The sequence below is a fragment of the Ailuropoda melanoleuca genome, chromosome 3 (genome assembly GCF_002007445.2).
Source record: "Ailuropoda melanoleuca isolate Jingjing chromosome 3, ASM200744v2, whole genome shotgun sequence".
Taxonomy (NCBI): Eukaryota; Metazoa; Chordata; class Mammalia; order Carnivora; family Ursidae; genus Ailuropoda; species Ailuropoda melanoleuca.
The window spans coordinates 122,849,257-122,869,267 of record NC_048220.1 but is presented as its reverse complement, the minus strand read 5'-3'; the positions used below and the strand labels follow the sequence as shown (position 1 = coordinate 122,869,267).

The following is a 20,011-nucleotide window of genomic DNA, read 5'->3' as shown; positions in this document are numbered from 1 at the left end:
GGCCTGGTAATTATAAAAGCTGAAGAACAGCTCTTCAGGTACTCCCCCACCCCAACCCCTGCCTAAAATACCATCTCAAAATGCGCTGGGACTACCCTGGCCTCTGATGCTTCGGGACAGCTCTGCAGGATCTGTGCAGGTGATTTATGTCTGTCTGTGCTTCTGAGAGACTAGAGCTTATTGCCTTGCTGGGCAAAGCTACCCTGATTCCTGCCCCACCCCATTCCCATCCCCCCAAAGCAAAGACTTCCAATTACTGCTCTGCAGAAAATGTCAAAAGCATTATTCAACTATTCATTATCCCAGGTTTTGTAATTTTTCATATGTTTTTAACTCTTATCTGCTAGCACTTGAAAAAGACCAGCTTTTTCCTCTTAAGAGAGCTTAATTTGCAGAGCTGTGCAGTCTCCCTATTATGTTCTTATCATCCTCTCCCTGTGGTAGGCAGAATGACAAGGATGACAAAAAAAGAACCAAAAATATTTGAAGGGCTTCCTGAAAATCCACGGAAAGGAAGGATCCAAAAAGCCTGAGGCTTCTGTTCCTTGACTGACCTGGAATAAGGCCAAGGGCGATTGCCATTAGCTTTCACAGTCCACTCAAGCAGGGGGTCTTGGCTGGTTGGTCCAAGGACCGAAACCACCACTCCAGGGCCGGGACTTTGTCTCTGAGGATTTCTCTCAGGAGCTTAACTAGGGGATTAAGCAGCTCTGAGGTGCCAAGAGGTTCCCCCGAAATCTCGAAATTCCCATACCAGTGTTAAATCAACTTGGGTATCAGAAGAGCCAGAGGCCAACGGTTTCTTGGTGTGGGTGGTTAGTCCTTCCCCCACCTCCTTTGGCCTCCCCACCCCATTCTTGTGTAAGGCAATTGACATTTTTCCCGACGCTCTGCAAAGGCAACTTCAAGCCCCCTAGCTCTCTCTTTTTCCACCTAGATGGCGCCCCATGCCCCGCCATCTGGAAATTCTGAGCTGCCATCTCCCTGGATCCTTTCCTCCCAGGATACCCGGGTTTCTGAAGACAGGGCACTAGGACTCCGGGTTCACCCGGAGGGACACTGCACGCGGTGTGCCTTGCTCGGGGGAATCCCCGCCCACCCTGTCATTCCTGCAGGGGAATCCCCGCCCCCCGTCCCTGTCACTCCAGGAAGGGAGTTCCCGCCCCTCGAATCTACCAGAGGGAGGGAATCCCCGCCCATCCTGGAGGCTCCGTGGATCCCCAGCGCCGCGCAGCTGGGAGAGCTGGGCGAGGATCAGGCTCCCAGCGCCGGTGCGTGCCGGCCGCGGGCAGCGAGACGCGGTGGGGTGGCGGCTGCGGAGACCCGCCGAGCCGCGGGCGGCGGCAGCGCGGGGACCCGCCGGGCGGCGCCTGGGTCCGGACGCGCGAGGAGCAGCGGGAGGCTCCGCGGAGCTGCGCGCAGGTGAAGCGACCGTCCCGCTGCGGCCGGGACTCGGGGCTTCGGATGGGCGGGGGAGGGGCGATTTGGCACCCCCGAGACCGAGCGAGCCCGGGAAAGTTTAGCGACAAATCCCTGTGTGGGAATCCCAGCCCGGGCAAGGCGGTGTGTAGGGCGCCGAACCCGGGTTGGGCGGCTCAAACTCCCCTCGTATCCGGCCGGGGGCGGGCAGGACGCGGCCGCGGGAGGAGGGCCAGCGAGCGCGGGATAACCCGAGCCGCAGTGCTGGGCACACTCAGGACAGGGCCAGGAGCCCCTGCCCGGGCCCGCGCCCTGCGTCCCCCGTACCTGGGCCGTCGCCTGGTCCTCTCCTCCAGGGCGGAGGTGCTCAGGTGCTCCGTCCTCTGGGACTGCCTTGGGGTCCAGGCTCCCGCGCCTCCTCATGTCTTGCCCGGTCCCTGTCCGCGGAAGAGATGCGCGGGTAAAGGGAATGGAGGGGGCGCGCAAAAAGCAAGGACATCTTTGGGGGCAGTATTGGCATCTCCCAGGGAGATGGGGAACGTACACAGGAGGAAATCCTGCTTTCCCTGTGAAGTCGAGTTGCTCCTAAAATCTGGCCTTGTTCCTTTCTCTTTCTCTTCCCCCCTCCCCTCCCTCCTCTCTTTCTTCCTCTCAGGTTTGCTTAGATGTTTTAGGTCTTTGGGTTGCTCGTCTTCCTGCAATGCTAAATTGAGTAGGGGGAGGGTCCAGGGTTTCTGGCTGGAGTTTGCCAGAAGCCTGTCCTCAGAGGCCTGATCGATGCAGAGACCATGATAAGAGACACTGGAGTGTGAAGGGGACAGGTCTGGCATGGGCTGCTCTCAGAGACTGGAATGGCAGGCATGAGGGCATTCCAGAGCTGCCGCCCGGCCGCCCTGCCGCCCTGCACTGGAACTGGAGGCGGTGGACTGCTGGGGCAAGGAGCGGCGTCTGTTTCCTGCCGCTGGCCTGGCCTCTGCCTCCCACAGACTTAGGTGTTTTGGGTGGATGTGTTCCCCTTGACAAAGCATGATGAAGCTGGAGGGGGTCACTGAGTGGCTGCAGAGAGTGATACTGTGGATCGGTTTCTAGAGAGAGCTCCCCAGGTCCTTCATTGCTGCTAGTCCTTCCCCAGTGGGGGCTCCCACGTTCAGCCCACTCTGGGCTTGGGCTCTCGGAGCCTGCTGTTTCTACAGGGCCAGCTTTTCCTGTGTGTGGCTTCTGGGTGGGGGTCGAATAGGTCTAGGTGGGCAGGTGTGGTGTGGGAGGGTTGCTGGCGGGGGCAGAATAGAATGTCTCAGAACACACCCCTGGCTGTAGGTGGTGGTTCGAGCTTCATCAGTTCCTTCTTCCATGAGAATGGGCTAAGAACTGCTCCACTACTGACCGCAGAGTGGTGTGAGTGTGTATAGAGGGTGGGCAGACAGGGAGATGGAGGAGTGGGGGATTGTTCTGGCAGGGGAAGAATCAGAACCATGTAAAATATATACATGCACCTTCCCTTGACATAGTTAATATGCTCCTGGAAAAATATTGAATTATACTTTAAATCTTTGTCATTAAAATTGATTTTGCATGCACTTAAGGCAGTTTACTATTTAAAGAAACTTATGATAATTTCTCTATTCATTTCAACCATTTTTTTTTGGAGTACCTGTGGTTTGCAGTGCACAGGCACTCCGAGGTTCCTGGGGATGCGCAAGGGCTCCCTCCTTGCTGTCAGTTTCAGTCTGTCAGGAGAAGTGAGATAAAGTATACTGACAGCTCCCACCCCAACCAGCGTGCGTGGGGCATGTAATAGGTGCCCTGTATTTATTGGATGAAGGGATGATCTAATGAATAAGGTACCTGAAGAGTGGTCCAAATAAAAACACTTTAGAAGGACAGAGGAGAAAGAAGTCACTTTTGACTGAGGAGATCTGAGAAGCTCTGTGGAGGAGAACTGAGGTACAGAAGCTGTGGGCTGAGGGGTTGATCCTGAGTGTGGATGTGGTCCCGGGGGTATGATGGAAGAAGACGCTGACCTGAGGTCTTGGGGGAACTTTGTTCTGCAGCTGATAGGGAAATACTTGGGATTTTTGAGCTAGGGATTGTCGCTTTGTGCTTTAGGGAGATGAATCTGTTCTCTGGCAGAAAGAATCGGGACTGGGAGAGATGGGAGGTGAGCTGTCCAGTGGGAGGTTATTGTAGTAAGATGGGCACAGGAGGTCATGGAGGTTTGGCAGCAGGCCGTGGGAAGAACGGAAATGTGCATTAGACATGGACTTAAAGTATGGGCATTACTTGGATTTGGAGTGAAGAAGCAGCAGAGATCACCTGAAGGCTAGGCCTGTGAATACACAGGTGACCGAAATAGGGAGCTTGTGGAGTTTCAATATTCAGCAAACTAGCAACCTGGAGAAATCCTTCTGGGCCTCTCCTCCCCCTTCCCTCTTCCCACTTCCACTCGGTCTCCCAGGCCTATCAATCACCTCTCCTTATGAAGCCTATCCGTGGCTCCCAGGATGCAGAATGAATTCCAAATCCTGTGTGCCTCCTCAGACTGCTTTCCTGCTATGTCCCCTAACACACACACACACACACACACACACACACACACACACACGAGCTGTACACCTCCTGACCTGTCGTACTCTTGGCCTCTACAATGCTGATTTGCTGGGGTGGTAGTGGGAGGAATGAGGTCCTGGAATATCCTTTCTTCCGTGGTCTTCCTGATGAACCACTTCTTACTCTTTGAGATCCAACTCAAGGGTCTCCTCCTTTGTGATTCTCTGTCTCTCTCTCCCAAGTTGAGCAGTCCTACCTTTGCACTTGGCTCTACAGAGCCTTTTGGCATGCTGATCATGCTGCCCTAGGCCTGTTTCTTTAGGACCATATCTTATTCGTGCCCAGATAAGGCCTCTACCAGCCACCCGCTAGCTTTCTCAGGCAGAGAGGCAGAGGCAGCACTCCGTGACCTCCCTCTCCCCACCACCAGCTGATTGTACTCGGTGTTGTCCCAGACCTGGTGGGCTGGACAAGATAACACAGAGCTGCAGATATTCCCTTGGCCCAGATCACGTGGGCCTAAGTAACTTAGACTATGGTGGGTGTGTGTCGGGGGTGGGGGAGGTGTCTCTGTTGGAATGTGGCCTCAGGGCCCTCTTACTGTACCAATCACAAGGGGGAGCATCTCAAGGAAGATGAACCCACAAAAGGTCAGGACTAAACTCAAAGAGAGGCTGAATCTCTAACAAGACAGACTTGGAGATTGGACGGTTTTTAACCTCTTTCTTCTGCCTTCAAAAGTGTCTCCATAGTACCAAGTAGGATGTGGCAGGCAAGCCCCTGAGGGAGGACAGGTAGAGGCAGGAATGTCTGGGCAGGGCCAGCCTTCGCAAAGACTGAGAACAGCATCTGTCAAGGATGGTCCTGAGAGCTAGGTTCAAGGGACAACGGAGAGAGTGATTGCCAAGATTATTGCCAAGATGATTGAAGTTGGGAGTGTAGACAGTGGATCCAGAAGTGTGCCAGTTAAAAATAATCTGGAGGGTATTTTGAGGGGGTGGTAGTGTTGTGGGAAGGTTTATTCAGGAACGTCCCTCAAATCCCCTTCCCAGGTATGTGTGGTAAACAAAAGAACAGTGGAGAGAATGAAGACAAGATAAGGGGTATTTGGGAGGGAAGAAGCCAGAGGTGAACAGGAGCAGGTGCAGGGAAGGAAAAAAGCTGGCATCTCCTTCCTGGGAAGGTAGGAGGGAAGCAGAGGTTGGGAGAGGCACTGGAGAGGGAGCCTGCTGAGCAGTGGAGGGAAGTGTCGTCTTGGTAAAACAGGAGAGGTGCCTGCTGCTGGGGGCTGGGGCACGGGGCGGGGGGCAACGGGTGCTGGGGCAGGCGGAAGTGCTGCTGGCAGCTGGGCAGGTGAACCTGGTGCCTGGCACCGGCCGAGGCAGCCAAGAGGGAAAGGAAGGATTCTGGAATTGGGGTCAGAGACTTTGGCTGGAGTCCTAGCAGTGCAGAAAACTTCTCACTGGCCAGATCATTAGAAATATTGAAGCCTCGGTTTCCCCTTGTGCAAGATTGGGACAATAGCCACCTAACAGGGTTGTTCTCAGGAAGAATGAAGACAGCTACTGAGGTATGTATGCAAACCCCTCAATGACAGTGTCTGCCACAAAGTAGTAGGTCCTTCTGTTAGTGTGTTGAGATGTGAATGCGCCTCTTGTCAATGTCCGTGACAGCCCAGTGAGTGTACAAGGCAGGACTTTTTAGCAGAAGCTTGCTTTCAGCTTTGGATGAAAAGCTCTGGACTGCTGGGAGCAGCCTCTCACCTCCCTGTTCCCACTTTAAGGAATCTTTCAGGATGTCTGCCTTTTTTTATCTGTTGACTTGTTTCAGTGGATACATCTGTAGTTCACATCCCTCTCTGATGCGAAGGTCAAACTGCCAGCGTTCAAAGCAGGGAGATCCTGCAGTGTCTCCCCTCCTCTGTGCTTTGGAAGGGGTGATGCATTCAGACTTTCTAATTGCCACATTGGAGGAAGCTGAGGCCCAGAAAAGTGGAGGACATCCCCCTTCTAGCACAACTGGAAGCGGCTAGATCTGCAGAATTATTGTCTTCAGTGGCAATAGTGCAAGATGCAGGTGGGTGAAGAGGAATTGAAAATCTGTGTACCCCCTTGGTTTTATGAATGAATCATGATTATACTTAGAAAGATTAAATATATATTCTCCCCTATTAGTGAAGAGCAGAGGAAAAGGAGCACTTAGTTTGATTTACTAAACACTCGCTAGGTGTGTGCCAGATTAAATGATATTGGGGGAACATGTGTAGAACGTTTCTTTAAGGAAATCAAAGTATGAAAGTATTTTCTCAGATTATTCCTGATTTCTTTATTTATTTTATGTCGATTGTGTTGTTCTTTGGGCCTAAGCATAGGTCGCATATACAGTGATAGATCCTTTTATGGCATTTAAAAATTTTAAATTCCTAACCTTATATTATCCATATGCTAGAAATGGGAAAAAAGAGAGAATTGGGAAAGAATTCCTTTCCTGTGGGTTCTGCAGTTCTGGGCAGAGGCAGGACTGGAAGCCAGGTAGGTCATCCGACTTAGGCTCGAGTTGCCTGTGATCCAAAGAGCTCTGCATTCTATTTACAAATGTGTTCAAGAAAACACTGGGAGCATTTACGGTTTGAAAAGTCAATCTTTGAAGAGGCCCTTTGTGGTCTGATAAGGCGCCTGAGCTTGGAGATGGCTTGTTAAGGCGCTAAGTGTGCAGAGAAGATACATTTGTCTTTGAAGCTCCCGGCTCCGGGAAGAGGCCTGCCCCAGCGGTGGCCTCTCTCCAATGCCAATGGAGTCCTCTCCACCCCACATTTTCAGTGGGGCCGGGAAACAATCCCCGTTCTCTGAGCGCCTGGCTCCTTGATGCACTCATGATCTATGTGAATACATTGAGTGAACAGTGACTAAGCTATTAACGTGCAGAAAATCAGAAACTTAAGAATTAGCTCTCTTTATGAAGCAATCCAATGAAAGCAGATAGCATTGAACATCTGGCTGATTAAGTTATTCTTGGATTATTTGTTTTTAGGTTTTAAAGTGTATCTTTGGCTCGTAAAGCACTCTAGGACACATGAAGGGGTTTTGGAGAAGCAAGGCTTGGGGAACTGAGTTTACAGCAAAGAGGACTAGTTTGGCACACACTCTTGTCACAGGCTTTCGATGAAATGATGGCAAGGGAGTGGGGAAGAAGCCTGAAACGCATAGCTACTCACACGAGGATTTAAAAAATCACAAACTCCTAAGATTTTGCAGGTTCTTGAAGGAACACTACCCAGTCCTTTGCCCCCAGGTTGAAGGCAAATTTAGCTCACTTTAGGTCAGCTCTATGGTGTTTTAACAGCCTCCTGAGGAAGGGCTTCCGTGGTGTATGTGGCCCTTCACAGAATGAGTCCCAGGCTGTGTCCTTTGAAGTTTTTAGCAACAGTGGATTTGGATTTGAGCTGAGCCACTTGTGGTCTCCTTTTTATCAACATCCGGACAGTTCTCGTACTTGGCTTTGCATACGCTAGACTTTAAGTCGGCTACCACCAATAGACCGTCCATACATACACCGCTGTCCTGGCCTCTGAAGAGTGATCATCTGCTTTGCTAAAAATAAAGACACACGGATACAATGCGAATAGGACCCCTACCGTGAACGGGCTCTCCGTAGTGCTGTGCAAGTCCAAAGTCAACCCTCTGGCTGAACCCTGCCTGCTGAGGGAGTAGAAGTTGTGCGGGGCAGAGAGTAGGAGAGGGGGTATCTTTGGATCATGGCGTAGTCGAGAGACTGGGGGGGGACTGGGCTGCCTCATAGGGAGGCCTCTGGGCATCCAGAGAAAGGGTCTGAAGGGGAGAAGTTGCCTGGGAGCTCTGCTCTCTTGCGGCCGGCTCTGGCTACTGTTGCGCCTAACAAAATCTTGGCATGCCTAGGGGGAAGACAGAATAAACGCTGGCCTTTTTGTCCCTTTCACCAAAGGTCAGCACTTTACAGATGCCTGTCTCATGTGAACCTGCTTGTCCTGCGTACATGTCCTGGGATGAGACTGTAATTCCAATAGTCTCTTTCCAGACAGGAGAGAGGCAAGTGCGTTTCAGATTAGCCGGAGTATCTTTGGTTGGTGCTTGCAAGTTTGAGCACCCAGTAAGGCTCCTCTCCCTGACACTCCTTATACTTGCATGCAGGTGATCTAATATGATCGCTGACTCTCTTCAAGTGTTTGTATGTTTTTTTCTCTACCTATGAAGATGAGAATGGAGCAAAGTTTCATAAAGCAAGATGTCAATAAACTCTTCACATTTTTGTGTGCTGGCCAATGGACACTTATAAAATGTCTGATCTCAGCTGTGTTTCAATTGGATCCCCGCTGCACCCGCCTTTGGCACAGTGTATTTTATAGAGATTTGGGTAAAACTAGATTGTGCTATATGGGTCTCTTGGTGAAGAAAATTAACTTCCCAGGCTAAAGCAGCCATGCAAATATTATTACAAAATCACTCAGCATACAAAATTGGCATCTTTCCCCCCACAGTTTTCCACTGCCCACTCTCTACCCCCACCCTGCCCTGGTCACCGTTATTCCCAATATCATTAGGCTAAAGGAAGGGACAGCTGTCCCCAGAACATCTGCTCCAAGTGTCCTCATCAACATGGGTTCTCATGAGAGAGCAGGCAATGAGATGATGCGAGCAGAGGAACATACTGTAAAGAATTGCGTTAACCCTTCTCTGGACCTACTACTCATCTTCAAAAACCTGAGCAGATGTAAGGCTTATTGATTTCTTTATTGGAAAATGCTGGGGAGCGGTGTTCAGCAATTTGTGGCATCTGATACCCTTCCCCCTTCTGGTCTCTCACCTGCTCAACGTCTGGACGCCATCTTTATTTTCAGGGTCTCTCAACATGATCTGTCTTTTCCCCCTGTCTTCAGGCTCCTGCACCAGTACATGGATATGTCCAGTACATGGATAAAATTTAAAATTTAAAATTGTTTGAACATTCCCTATTTGGCAGACACTGTTCTAGATGCTTTACATATGTTATCTCATTTAATTCTCCTCACGAGTCAGTGAGGCACACACTATTACTATTTCCCTATTGCTTTCCTGGGGCTGCTATAAAAAATTACCGCGGACTTGGTGGCTAAACAACAGAAATTTATTCTCTCATTGTTCTGGAGGCCAGAAGTCTGAAATTTAGGCGTTGGCGGGTCATGCTCCCTCTGGAGGCTCCTAGGGAGAATCCTTCCTTGCCTCTTCCAGCTTCTGGTAGCTGTTGACATGCTTCGTACCTGTTTCACTCCAGTCTGTGTCTTTATCTTCTCTGTGTATTCATGTCTTCTCCTCTTATATCTGCATGTCTCTTCTTTGTGTGTCTCTTCTATGGACACTTGTCATTTAGGGCTACCCAGGTAATCTAAGATGATCTCATCTAGAGATCCTCAATGTAATTACATCTGCAAAGACATTTTTGCCAAAGAAGGTCACATTCACAGATCTAGGACATGGACATGTCTTTTGGGGGGACACCATTCAACCCACTACATTCCTGTTTGCAGATGGAGAAATGGTGGTACAATGTGGTTAAGCAAATTCTCCAAGGTTATAGGTGGAGCTGGGATTTAAATAGAGCAGTCTGGCTCCAGAGCTTACATTCTTGAGCTACTATTACATTCTTTTCTCCACTGTCTCTCATTAATGGGCTCAGTGATCGTTTATGGAATGAATGGATGGTGGCATGCATGGGTAGATGGATGGATAAAACAATGCTTATAACAATAATTGGCCAACGTTCAGCTTCCCAATGTACTGAAAATAATAACAACAACTAATATTCAGTGTTTTATGATGTTGCTCCAGGACTTGACCTTGGGTCTTCTTCTCTAGCTATTCTCCCTCCTAAGGAGATCTTATCTGCCTCAAGACTTTACCTTACCATCTGTGTGCTGTCTCCCAAATTTATGTCTCTAGCCTTGATCTCACCATGGAGTTCCACATTCATACACCCCACTACCAGCTTGACATTTCCACATCTGTGTGCAACAGGCATCTCAGACCTAGCTTGATCAAAACAGGATCCTGGATATTTCTCTCTCTGGCTAGTTCTTTCCTTCTCCTTCTCCCAGATCAGTAAATGGCACCACCATCCACCTAAAGGCTCATTCCAAAAACCTCAAGAGCTTCAATCTTTTTTCCTCACACCAGCAACTAAATCTCTAAGTCCTGTTGGCCCTCCCTCCACATGTGTGGCAGCCAACCTGGCTGGATTGCTGCCACAGTAGTCTTCTACCTGGGCCTCCTAGAGACTACTTTCGACTCCTAGTCCCTCCCCTCAGACAAGCCAGAGGGGTCTTTTAAAAACACACGTCATGGGGCACCTGGGTGGCTCAGCTGGGTAAATGTCTGACTCTTGGTTTCAGCTCAGGTCATGATCTCAGGGTCATGAGATTGAGCCCCATGTGGGGCTCCTTGCTGGGTGTGGAGCCTGCTCAAGATTCTCTCTCCCTCTCTTTCTGCCCCTCCCCCCACTGCCTGCATGTATGCTCTCTCTCAAAAAAATAAAAAATAAGTAATAAAAAATAAATAAAAACACAGATCAAGTCATATCATCTAACAGTTTACAACTGGAGATTTCTCATTGCTGTGTGACTACAACTAGACCCTTAGCCCCAACCTGCCTCTCCGATGACCTTCTCTGCTATGACTCATCACCCTTACTCTCTGTGTGCAAACACACTATCCTTTCTGTTCTGAGATATGACAAGCTGTATCCCAGAGTAGGGCCTTACCTCTGCTTGGAAGCTGCCTCCAGACCACTTAGGCCCTCTCCTCCCTAACCATGTAATCTAAAATGGCCCCCACCAGGCACTCTATCACATTACTCCTATTCTGTTTGAAATAGAGTTTTGATTTTTTTTTTATGGTTGTCTCACCTGTTGGAATGCAAGCTTCATCAAAGCAGGGACCTTGTCTCGTTCACTGTATCTCCAGTGCTGACAACAGTGCCCAGTACACAGTAGACACTCTAAACAACCATTGAACAGATTTAGCACTGTTCCCAGTTACCCTTATTTTACAGATGCCGAAAAGTAGGCTCAAAAAGTTTAACTTAATTTGCCTGAGGTTGCACATCTGTTAAGACTTGGAGCAAGAATTTGAATCCAGATCTCTCTCTCTAAGCTTGTGCTCTTCACCCTGTTCCATACAGAATCTCTAAGAAGCAGGAACTTTCAGGATCCCTTGTGTCCCTACGATCCCCAAGTTTTCTGATTCATTTTTCTGCTCATAAACCAAGGACATAGATTGGTAAAACACAGGAAAAAATTTACTTACTCGGATTCCAAATGTACTATTTCTCTGAAAAGTTGGCCCTGGAGCTTAAGCTTCAGAAGCTAAAATCATTATTTCTTTTTTCTCCATTTGGGCATTTAGGCTTATGACTTTTTTCTGATCTATCTGGAGACATAATGGTTTAAACCCTCTTCCTTGAATCCATACAGGAAAGGCAGAAATGACCATGTCCTTTATATGTCCTTTACACAAGGGTGAAATTTGCATTCTTAAAAGCCCTGCAGTATTCGTCCTCCTGGACACCAACATTTCCTTACACACCAACATTTTCCTCAGTTTGGCTTTTTCTGCCTCCACATCTCTTTCTAGTTGATAGAACCCCGAGGTGAGAACATGGACTCCATTTTGCAATTGGTTGGTAGCAAGACCCTCTCTATTGGGTCTTGCTAGGAGACTGGTTTATTTCTCTGGGCCAGTCATGGAAGAGGCCAAAGGACAGGTTCTTGCCAGATGTGGGACTCAAAGGAACTTCTGCTAATGTTGCAGAGTGGGGAGAATGAGAAAGCAGCTATTGGTTTCCTTCCCTGGTGTTGGACCTCCTTTTAAAAATAAGTTCCATCTTGAGAATTACATCAGCATCCCAATAAGTAAACATCAGACAGAAGCTACTATTTCAGGCAAATAGTAATTGTAAGAATAGCCAAGACCCACAAATGTAGGTTAGGCTTTTATTTGTAGAGAGGGCTGTAGTGGCTGATTAGTGTGTCTGGCAAATATAACCGCTCTCCTGCAGGCAGGCAGAACTCTGGCTATTTGATATGTCATGCGCTTCGTCTCTGCTGTCTGTCATGACTGGGGTTTGCTGTGGTAACCAGAACTTTGCCCAGAGCGTTGTGCGTGTAAAATGTCACTCATAGGCAATCTCCTTTATAAACCAAAGAGGGACTGCTCACTGTTCTTGCTGACAGGCAGGTGGGTAGTCATAGTGAAGTCCAGGCTGGATCGTATGTGCTATTCCAGTGTGGAGTATCACCCCCCTCCCCCCGCAATTCTCATTTGCCGGATCAAGAAGCACTTCTGTATTTCCACTGATAAAATCCATGCTGGAACCTGCATGCTGGGATAGTTGGACTTATTTATTTTTTTGTTTATTTAAATTTTTGAAAAGTTTATTTATTTGTTTCTAAGTAATCCCTACACCCAACATGGGGCTCAAACTCACAACCCCAAGATCAAGAGTTGTTATATTCTTCTGACTGAGCCGGCCAGGTGCCCCAGACTTGTGTATTTTATAACTCTTTCTCAAGTGCTCTTCACCGTCTTCAGCTTGACACAGCCTACGAACTTTGCTAACAGTGCTGGTGCTGCACATGGGAGGTAGGTAGTGTCCATAAAGCCACTGACAACTCTGAGTGCTCAGGAAACAGTTGAAGGAGGTAGTGTTATCAGTTATGCTCGGTTTTATCCTAGAGCTCATACTTTGTCCTCACTGCTGCAAATTTTTTTTTCTTTTCCATTCAACTACTATTTACTTAGGGTGTGCCACATAGAGAGAAAAGATATATACATTTCATATTCTATGCATGGGGAATAAAAAATAAAATTCAGATTACCTTGAATTGTCAATCCTATCAAACTATTTAACTGTCTTTTGGGACAAGGGAGAGACAATGGAGAAGGCATTGCTTCAAGATCATATTGAACCTCATGAACCCCGCTTCTGTTGGAGACTTAGAACTGACTGTCAAGGCTATCAAGGTCACTAATGAGGTCCACATTGCTGAATCCAAGGACCAGTTCTCAGCCTTTTCCTTGCTCCTTCAAAGCATTTGATGCACACAGTTAATCCCTTCTTGAAATGCTTCCTTCCCTTAACTCTCTGGACACCATAGTCTGTAGGCATTCCTCCTTGCTCACCAGTCTACATTCCTTCCCAGTTTTCTTGGCTGCCTATCTTCTCCCTGACCTCTTAGTGCCGGAGGGCCCAGGAGTCATTACTTGTGCTTCTTGTCTTTTCTTTCTGCAGTTGTTATCTGTGATGTCAATCATTGTCATGGCTTTAAATGCTATCCATAAGCTAAGAATTTGTACCAATATATCTTCATCTTGCATATATAATTATCTACTTGAATCTCCACTCTCTAATACTCATCTTAAACATTAACATCTAAAACCAAATTCCAGATTCCCACCCCTGCCCCTTCCAGATACTTTGTCTCTGGCTAGTTCTCCAAAATACATCCAGAATCTGACCATTGCATACGGCCTTTCCCCTCATCCAAGTTGTCCTCATCTCTCAATGGGACTATTTTGAGAATTGCTCAATTGCTATCTTGCCCCTTCCCTCCATAGTCTATTCTCAACAGAGCAGCCAGAATGATTATCATGAAACTGTAAATCAGATCGTGTCATTTCTGTGTTTCCTGGAGTGTCCCATCTCATTCAACATAAAAGCCAAACTCATTATTACATAGCCTACTAAGCCCTTCCCTTTCCGACTTCTTCATCTCTATTACTTTCCCTCTCAGCTCCAGTCACAACAGCATGTTTCTGCCTCAGGGCCATTGCACCTGCTATGTCCTCTGCCTGGTGTGGTCCTCTCTCATGTAGCTGAGTTGTTCCCTCGCTTCCTTTAGTTCTTGATTTAAATGTCACCTTCCGAGAAGTCTCCCATTCCACCCTACTTCAGCCTGAGACTTCATATCCCCATTCTCAGCTTTATTTTCTCCTTAACACATTGTCAGTTTTTTAACATGTCATATATTTTACTGATTTAATTTGCTTTTTTCTGCCTGCTTGACTTCATTATAATGTAAAATCGTAAAATCTATGAAGGTAGTTTTTTGAAAGGGGGGTCTGTTTGGTTCATTCTTCTATCTTCAACACTTAGAGCAGTGCTGGCCTGTAGTAGGCACTCAGAGAATAATTTGTGGAGAGAATGAAGTAGAATCACTGGTATTTTTAATTTAAATGCTGATACCCCAGGGATTGTGATGTAATGGGTAGGAGGTACAACACAAGCATTGGTCTTTTCTAAACACCGCCCCTCCCCAGGTGGTTCTAATGCGGAGCCAGTGGTGCAAACCACTGCTTGTTTTTCTCCTTGGGATATTACCTCTGTGGCGTATGTTGTTGCATTCTTAGAAAATCCATTAGTCTCAAAACTTCAATTGCAGTGGATGATTTTAATGAAGTTTGTGCTGTGTATAATAGTTTATTAGGGTTTCCATAGGGGCATCTTGTTAGAGTTAACGCGGTGGATGTCGATCCCTGCGTGACGTTGGCCGAGCTTTGATGGGAGGCACAGACCCTGGACGGCAGAGTCAAGGGTTTCTTTGTTAGTTTCCCAGTTGAGCATCAGGCTTTTCTCTTTATATTTGAGAAGTGAGATGGAATTTGGATCTGACTTAACTTCTTTTGTCTACATTAGCTATACACATTTATTCCATACCGCCTACCCAGAAGGCCATCTACCCATTGCTTAAATTCTGCTCATTCCCTAAGGCCAAAGTGAAGTCTCATTCCCTGTAAAAATTATCCTCCCCTCCCCCCTGGCTGGCAGCCTCTCCCGGAACGTCTGGCGCACCTGCTGCCTGGCACTTCACTTGGCATCCTGCATGTGCTGCTTTTAGTTGGTGAACTTTTTGGTGAAAGTGGGGTTGTTTTTTTTTGTTTACCCCCTCCCAAACTAGACTACAAAATCTATAAGGGCACCTGGCCATACTTTTCATCTTTGTGTGTCCCCAGCAGTGGGCAGTAAACCGATGTTGATGGATTGGCTAAACTATTTCTGTTTAATGCATTGGCAGCTTCTAAGGAGTGTTGCCTAGGGAAAGAGTTGTCACTCTTGGTGTAATTGGGGATTATACCCTTCGTACACACCGTGGCGTTTTTCACTCTGAGTTATTATTGATCTCTGAGTTATATGTTTCTCATCTTATGGTTTTCTTCTAAGTGACTGAATACATAGGTTGTGAACCTGGTAACGGGCATTAAGAAGGGCACGTGTTGTGATGAGCAATGGGTGTTATACGCAAACAATGAATCATGGAACACTGCATCAAAAACTAATGAAGTACTGTATGGTGACTAACATAACATTAAAAAAAAAGTTGAAAACTCGAATTAAAATTCAAAGGGAGAAATAAAAAAAAATAAAAAAATAGAATTCCAAGATTTCAGTACCCTCTTTGAAAATGATGTATTCAGGAAAGCTCAGATACAACCGTTTATGGCTTTACTTTTATTATTTTTTTATTTTTTATTTTTTTAAGATTTCATTTATTTATTCGACAGAGAGACATCCAGCGAGAGAGGGAACACAAGCAGGGGGAGTGGGAGAGGAAGAAGCAGGCTCACAGCGGAGGAGCCTGATGTGGGGCTCGATCCCATAATGCCGGGATCACGCCCTGAGCTGAAGGCAGACGCTTAACCGCTGTGCCCCCCAGGCGCCCCATGGCTTTACTTTTAAAATGATACTCAAGAAAATAAAATTTAAACTGGGAGGAAACTCCCAACACAAGACAAAGGAGGTCCCCCATATAAGGCCCCCCCGCCTCTATTTGAAGGAGTTACTTTTCTGTTACAGTCTCATTATTAGGCTAACATTCTTCATTTCAACCGCCTGGAGATCAGGTAACCTGATACACTGGAGTAGGAGGAAGGTTTAGAAACAGAGTTCTTAACACCTTTGTGGCCTTTTGAAGCTCTAGGCTTGGGGAAAAGTGATGTCATGGTGAGACAGGAAATGTTATAAAGCCGTAAAATGTCATAAACCAATTTCCATCTGGTTGTAGGTGTATAAGACACAGCAAAGAAAAGCGCATTGTGTTTTTGTCCAATGGGGATAAGGTTACTAGAGCAGTACATCATGGGAAAGCTGTTGACATAGTGTATCTGGACTTTTCAGCAAGGTGTTTGGATGATCCCTTGTGAGATCTTTGTGGGCAAGATGGAGAAATGGGGACTGCACAGTAGCAGCTTTTGGTGATTTGTAGCTGACTGGCTAAATGCTGGACAAAGAGCTTGATGGATTGGTGTCCATTTAGAGAGAGGGTTCTAGTAGTGAGAATCAGACACAGTTCTGCTATTGGATTTAGCCTTCTCCTACTCAACATTTTTATCGCCAGCTTGAATAAAGATATGGATGACATGTTTATCCCATTTGCTCATGACCCAGATCTGGGAAGCACAGTGACCTCATTTCACACCAGTATCAGAATCTAGACTTACAGGATAGGTCAAATCTTGCAAAAGTCAGCCAAAGGGCTCAAGTGAAGGTCCTGTACTTATGTCTGAAAAACCCAGTTGCATTTATTATAGAATGGTCAGATACCTGCTTTAACAGGGTCTCGTGTAAAAGATTTAGATAATCCATTCGACTCTACCATCAATGTGCATCAACACTGGGGTGTGACTTTTAAGTAGGCCCAGAAACAGTGCTGACCCTTTGTACTAGGCCCATACATCTAAACTATCATGTGCTGTTCTGGGCAGCACATGGTGCCAAGCAATGTATCCCAAAGCAAGGGTCCAAGATGGGGGAGTTAGTGGGAGAGATTTGCAGGGAAGACAATAGCTACCTTCAGGGTATTAAGGAGGGCACATATTGCATGGTGCACTGGGTGTTATATGCAAGTAATGAATCATGGAGCATTGCATCAAGAACTGGGGATGTACTGTATGGTGACTAATATAACAAAATAAATATTATTTTAAAAAATAAATAATATTGGGACAAGTGGTAGCCATTTGGAAAAATACAAAATTGGATTTGTACCTTATACCAGGATAAATTCCAAATGTATTAGAAATTTAAATGTTAAAAATAAAACCATTCAAATACCAGAAAAAAAAAAAAAAGAAAAGACAATAGCTACCTTCAAATCCTTCTCCTTCCAGCCCACACCCCTATGGACCGTAGCTTTATCCATTCCTTTGTCAATACTCTAAACTCCCTTATCTCCTTTCCTTTTGCTATCCCCACCATCCAAAACCCTCTCTAAGTAAGTTTAACCACCTGCATTTTCTGCCCCGATCTCCTGGCTGCCAAGTATTTCTATGACAGGAAAAACCTACCCATCTATTTGTTGGGGGCACCTGCAGAGAAATGGTCTCTAAACTTGTCAGCCACATAGGCTGGCAGACAAGTCAGTTAGTCTCTTTGCAGGATCCCACTCACCTTCCCCTGCCATAACTCTTCCCCTCTCCTTCTAACTCCTACCTCGTGACTTTCTCCCACCCTCCAAGCTAGGGCCCTTGGTGTTTTCTTCACAGAGAGAATCAGTAGCAACTGCCTCAGTCTTGCTCCCTCACAAACTACCTATTTCCACATCCAGCCTGCACTCTTTCCTTCCTGCCTCTGAGAAAACTCCCCCTGGTCTCAGAAGACTGTCTCTTCTTCTTATTCTTCTTCCTTTTTTTTTTTTTTTTAAAGATTTTATTTATTTGACAGAGAGAGAGGCAGCGAGAGAGGGAACACAAGCAGGGGGAGTGGGAGAGGGAGAAGCAGGCTTCCCGCTGAGCAGGGAGCCCGATGTGGGGCTCGATCCCAGAATGCTGGGATCATGACCTGAGCCAAAGGCAGATGCTTAACGACTGAGCCATCCAGGCGCCCCAGAAGTCTCTTCTTGCATCTTTAACGATCATTCTCGATCAGGACACCCTTTCCCCTCTGTCTTAAACCTCTCTCCCTGTCCATAATTGTTTTGCCTCTCCATGTACATACCTCACCCCTCTTTAATTAAGACTTCTTTGCCCTCATATCCTTAACAACCGAATGACCTGAAAACTTGGTCTATATCAGCTATTTTCACATATTTGATCTCTCATTAATTCCTCAATGGACTGTGCAATCTGATTTCCATTCCCATCCCTCCACTGAAATTCCCTTGCCGTGAACACCAATGGGCCTCTGCATCTAAATCCAATGGAAACTTTTCAATAGTTAATTCAGTTGACACTCTGACCAGTTCCTCCTTTATGAAACACTATTCTCCAGCTTTTCTGACACTACTTCTCTCCTGGTTATCTTCCTACCTGTTTAACGCTTAGTTTTAATCTTCTCTCTGAGCTCCTCTTTATGGAGCCCTTTCATATACTTTTGCAACCACTTTTATCCCCCTTTATTTTTGGACTGGATTTTATAGTTTGCTTCTGAAACATGGATATTCTCATCCCCCCCCCGATCAGTTTTAGCTTCATTTTCATTCTACCACTACCTATGTTCTGATCACTCCCAAATCTGCACCTTTAGATCCAACTCTTCTCCTGAGCTCTGGACTCACATGTCCACTGTCAACCTACCATCTCCATCTGGGTGACCCTCAGCCACTGCATAGCCATACATCCCAAACTGAACCCATCACCTTCCTTCCCCATACAAACCTGCTCTTCCTCCTCTCTACCCTGTCTTGGCCAATGACACCCTTCTCAACCAGCACCCCAAAAAAGAAATCTGGACCCATCCCTCACTTCTCTGTGGTTCTATATATTTGCACACAGGAGGTTTGCAACTACAATCCATTGGATAGCCAAATAAAGTATTTCAATGGTTTTCTTGTGCGGGACCGCTAAGACTTATTCTCATTTCTGGTGCAGAAGCCAAAACGAGGGCCAGAGCATTGAAATTTTAAGGGAAAGAGATGCAGCTCCATGCTAGGAATGTTTTTTAACCATTGTAGTCTCAAAGTGTCATGGACTGCCTTGAGAGGTAGTAAGTTTCCCTTCACTGCAAACAGCAAGCAGAGGCTAGAGAACGGATATTGTAAGATTGGGCTGGGGGACGTCTAATGCCTCTGCCAACTCTGAGATTTAGTTCAGCAGCTAATAAGCCCCTTCTGTATACTTTGTCCGCATCATCTCATTTATGCTTCCTACTAGATTACTAGCCTCATTTTATGGATGAGAAGCCAGGAACATGGAGAGTTAAGTAATTTTCCTAAAGTGATACAGTCAGTATTAGGGCCAGACGTCCAAAGCAGCCCTGGTGTCCCTAAATCTCACTGTTTTTGTTAAACCACAGCCTTCTATTTGACATTGGAAGCAGACCGTTCAGTAGAGAACAATACCGTCAGCTTGTACCTTCACTGGTGGAGGTAGACCTTTGAGGATAATAGAAAGGAACAATTCTTTGAAACAGAGCTTAAAAAATAAATTTGGAGCTTAAGTTCTTCTTAAATGTGTCCCCATGTTTATTGGCATATTACCCTTCCCCTCCATTTCTACAGATACTTTGTTATTATAACAAGCAATTCTAATAGCCAAATGCAATTTCCTTCAAGGTCACCATTTCCATTTCCCACAGGCTTGAAAAGGAACAAGGAAGGGTTAACTCTTGCATTTACTTAGAATGGCTTTTAATGAAATCAGGTCCCAGGTTGCTGTGTGATGGAGGCTGAAAGGCGAAATCCTGGGTTTTCTTTTACAAACTTGAAAGCAAAGGAGATATCCCATATTGCGGGGATGGGTGGGGCAGGGTAGGATTGGCTTGAAGTGTAGAAAGACTGTATAAGCAAATATTTACCTCATTTTCATTTTTGCTTGAACACATTGTCCTGGAAGGAACCAGAGGTCTGATTAAAACAGCAGATAAGCATTAAAACGGGAGGCAGTCCGTCTAGGGTGACAGTTGGGCTGGAGGAAGGGGTCCAAGGGGACAGTTGAGTCAAGGATCTGCAATCCAAGCTGCAGAGACTGGACTTGTAGATAACCTGTGAGTGGTTATTTTTGTAGTCATCCTTAGTCGCCATTCCCAGAACCCTAAGGAGCACTTA

At 46.6% G+C, this 20,011-nt stretch overlaps 1 protein-coding gene across 1 annotated transcript in view; it reads left to right on the top strand.

Moving 5' to 3' along the window:
- Window positions 1–1,336: 1,336 nt before the first annotated feature.
- The window catches only part of PDZD2 (PDZ domain containing 2), a 342,657-nt gene continuing 323,982 nt past the window's right edge, over window positions 1,337–20,011 (top strand). Inside the window, exon 1 of the mRNA XM_034657049.1 lies at window positions 1,337–1,422. The gene's annotated coding sequence lies outside the window, so the exon portion shown is untranslated. The remainder of the gene's footprint in view (window positions 1,423–20,011) is intronic.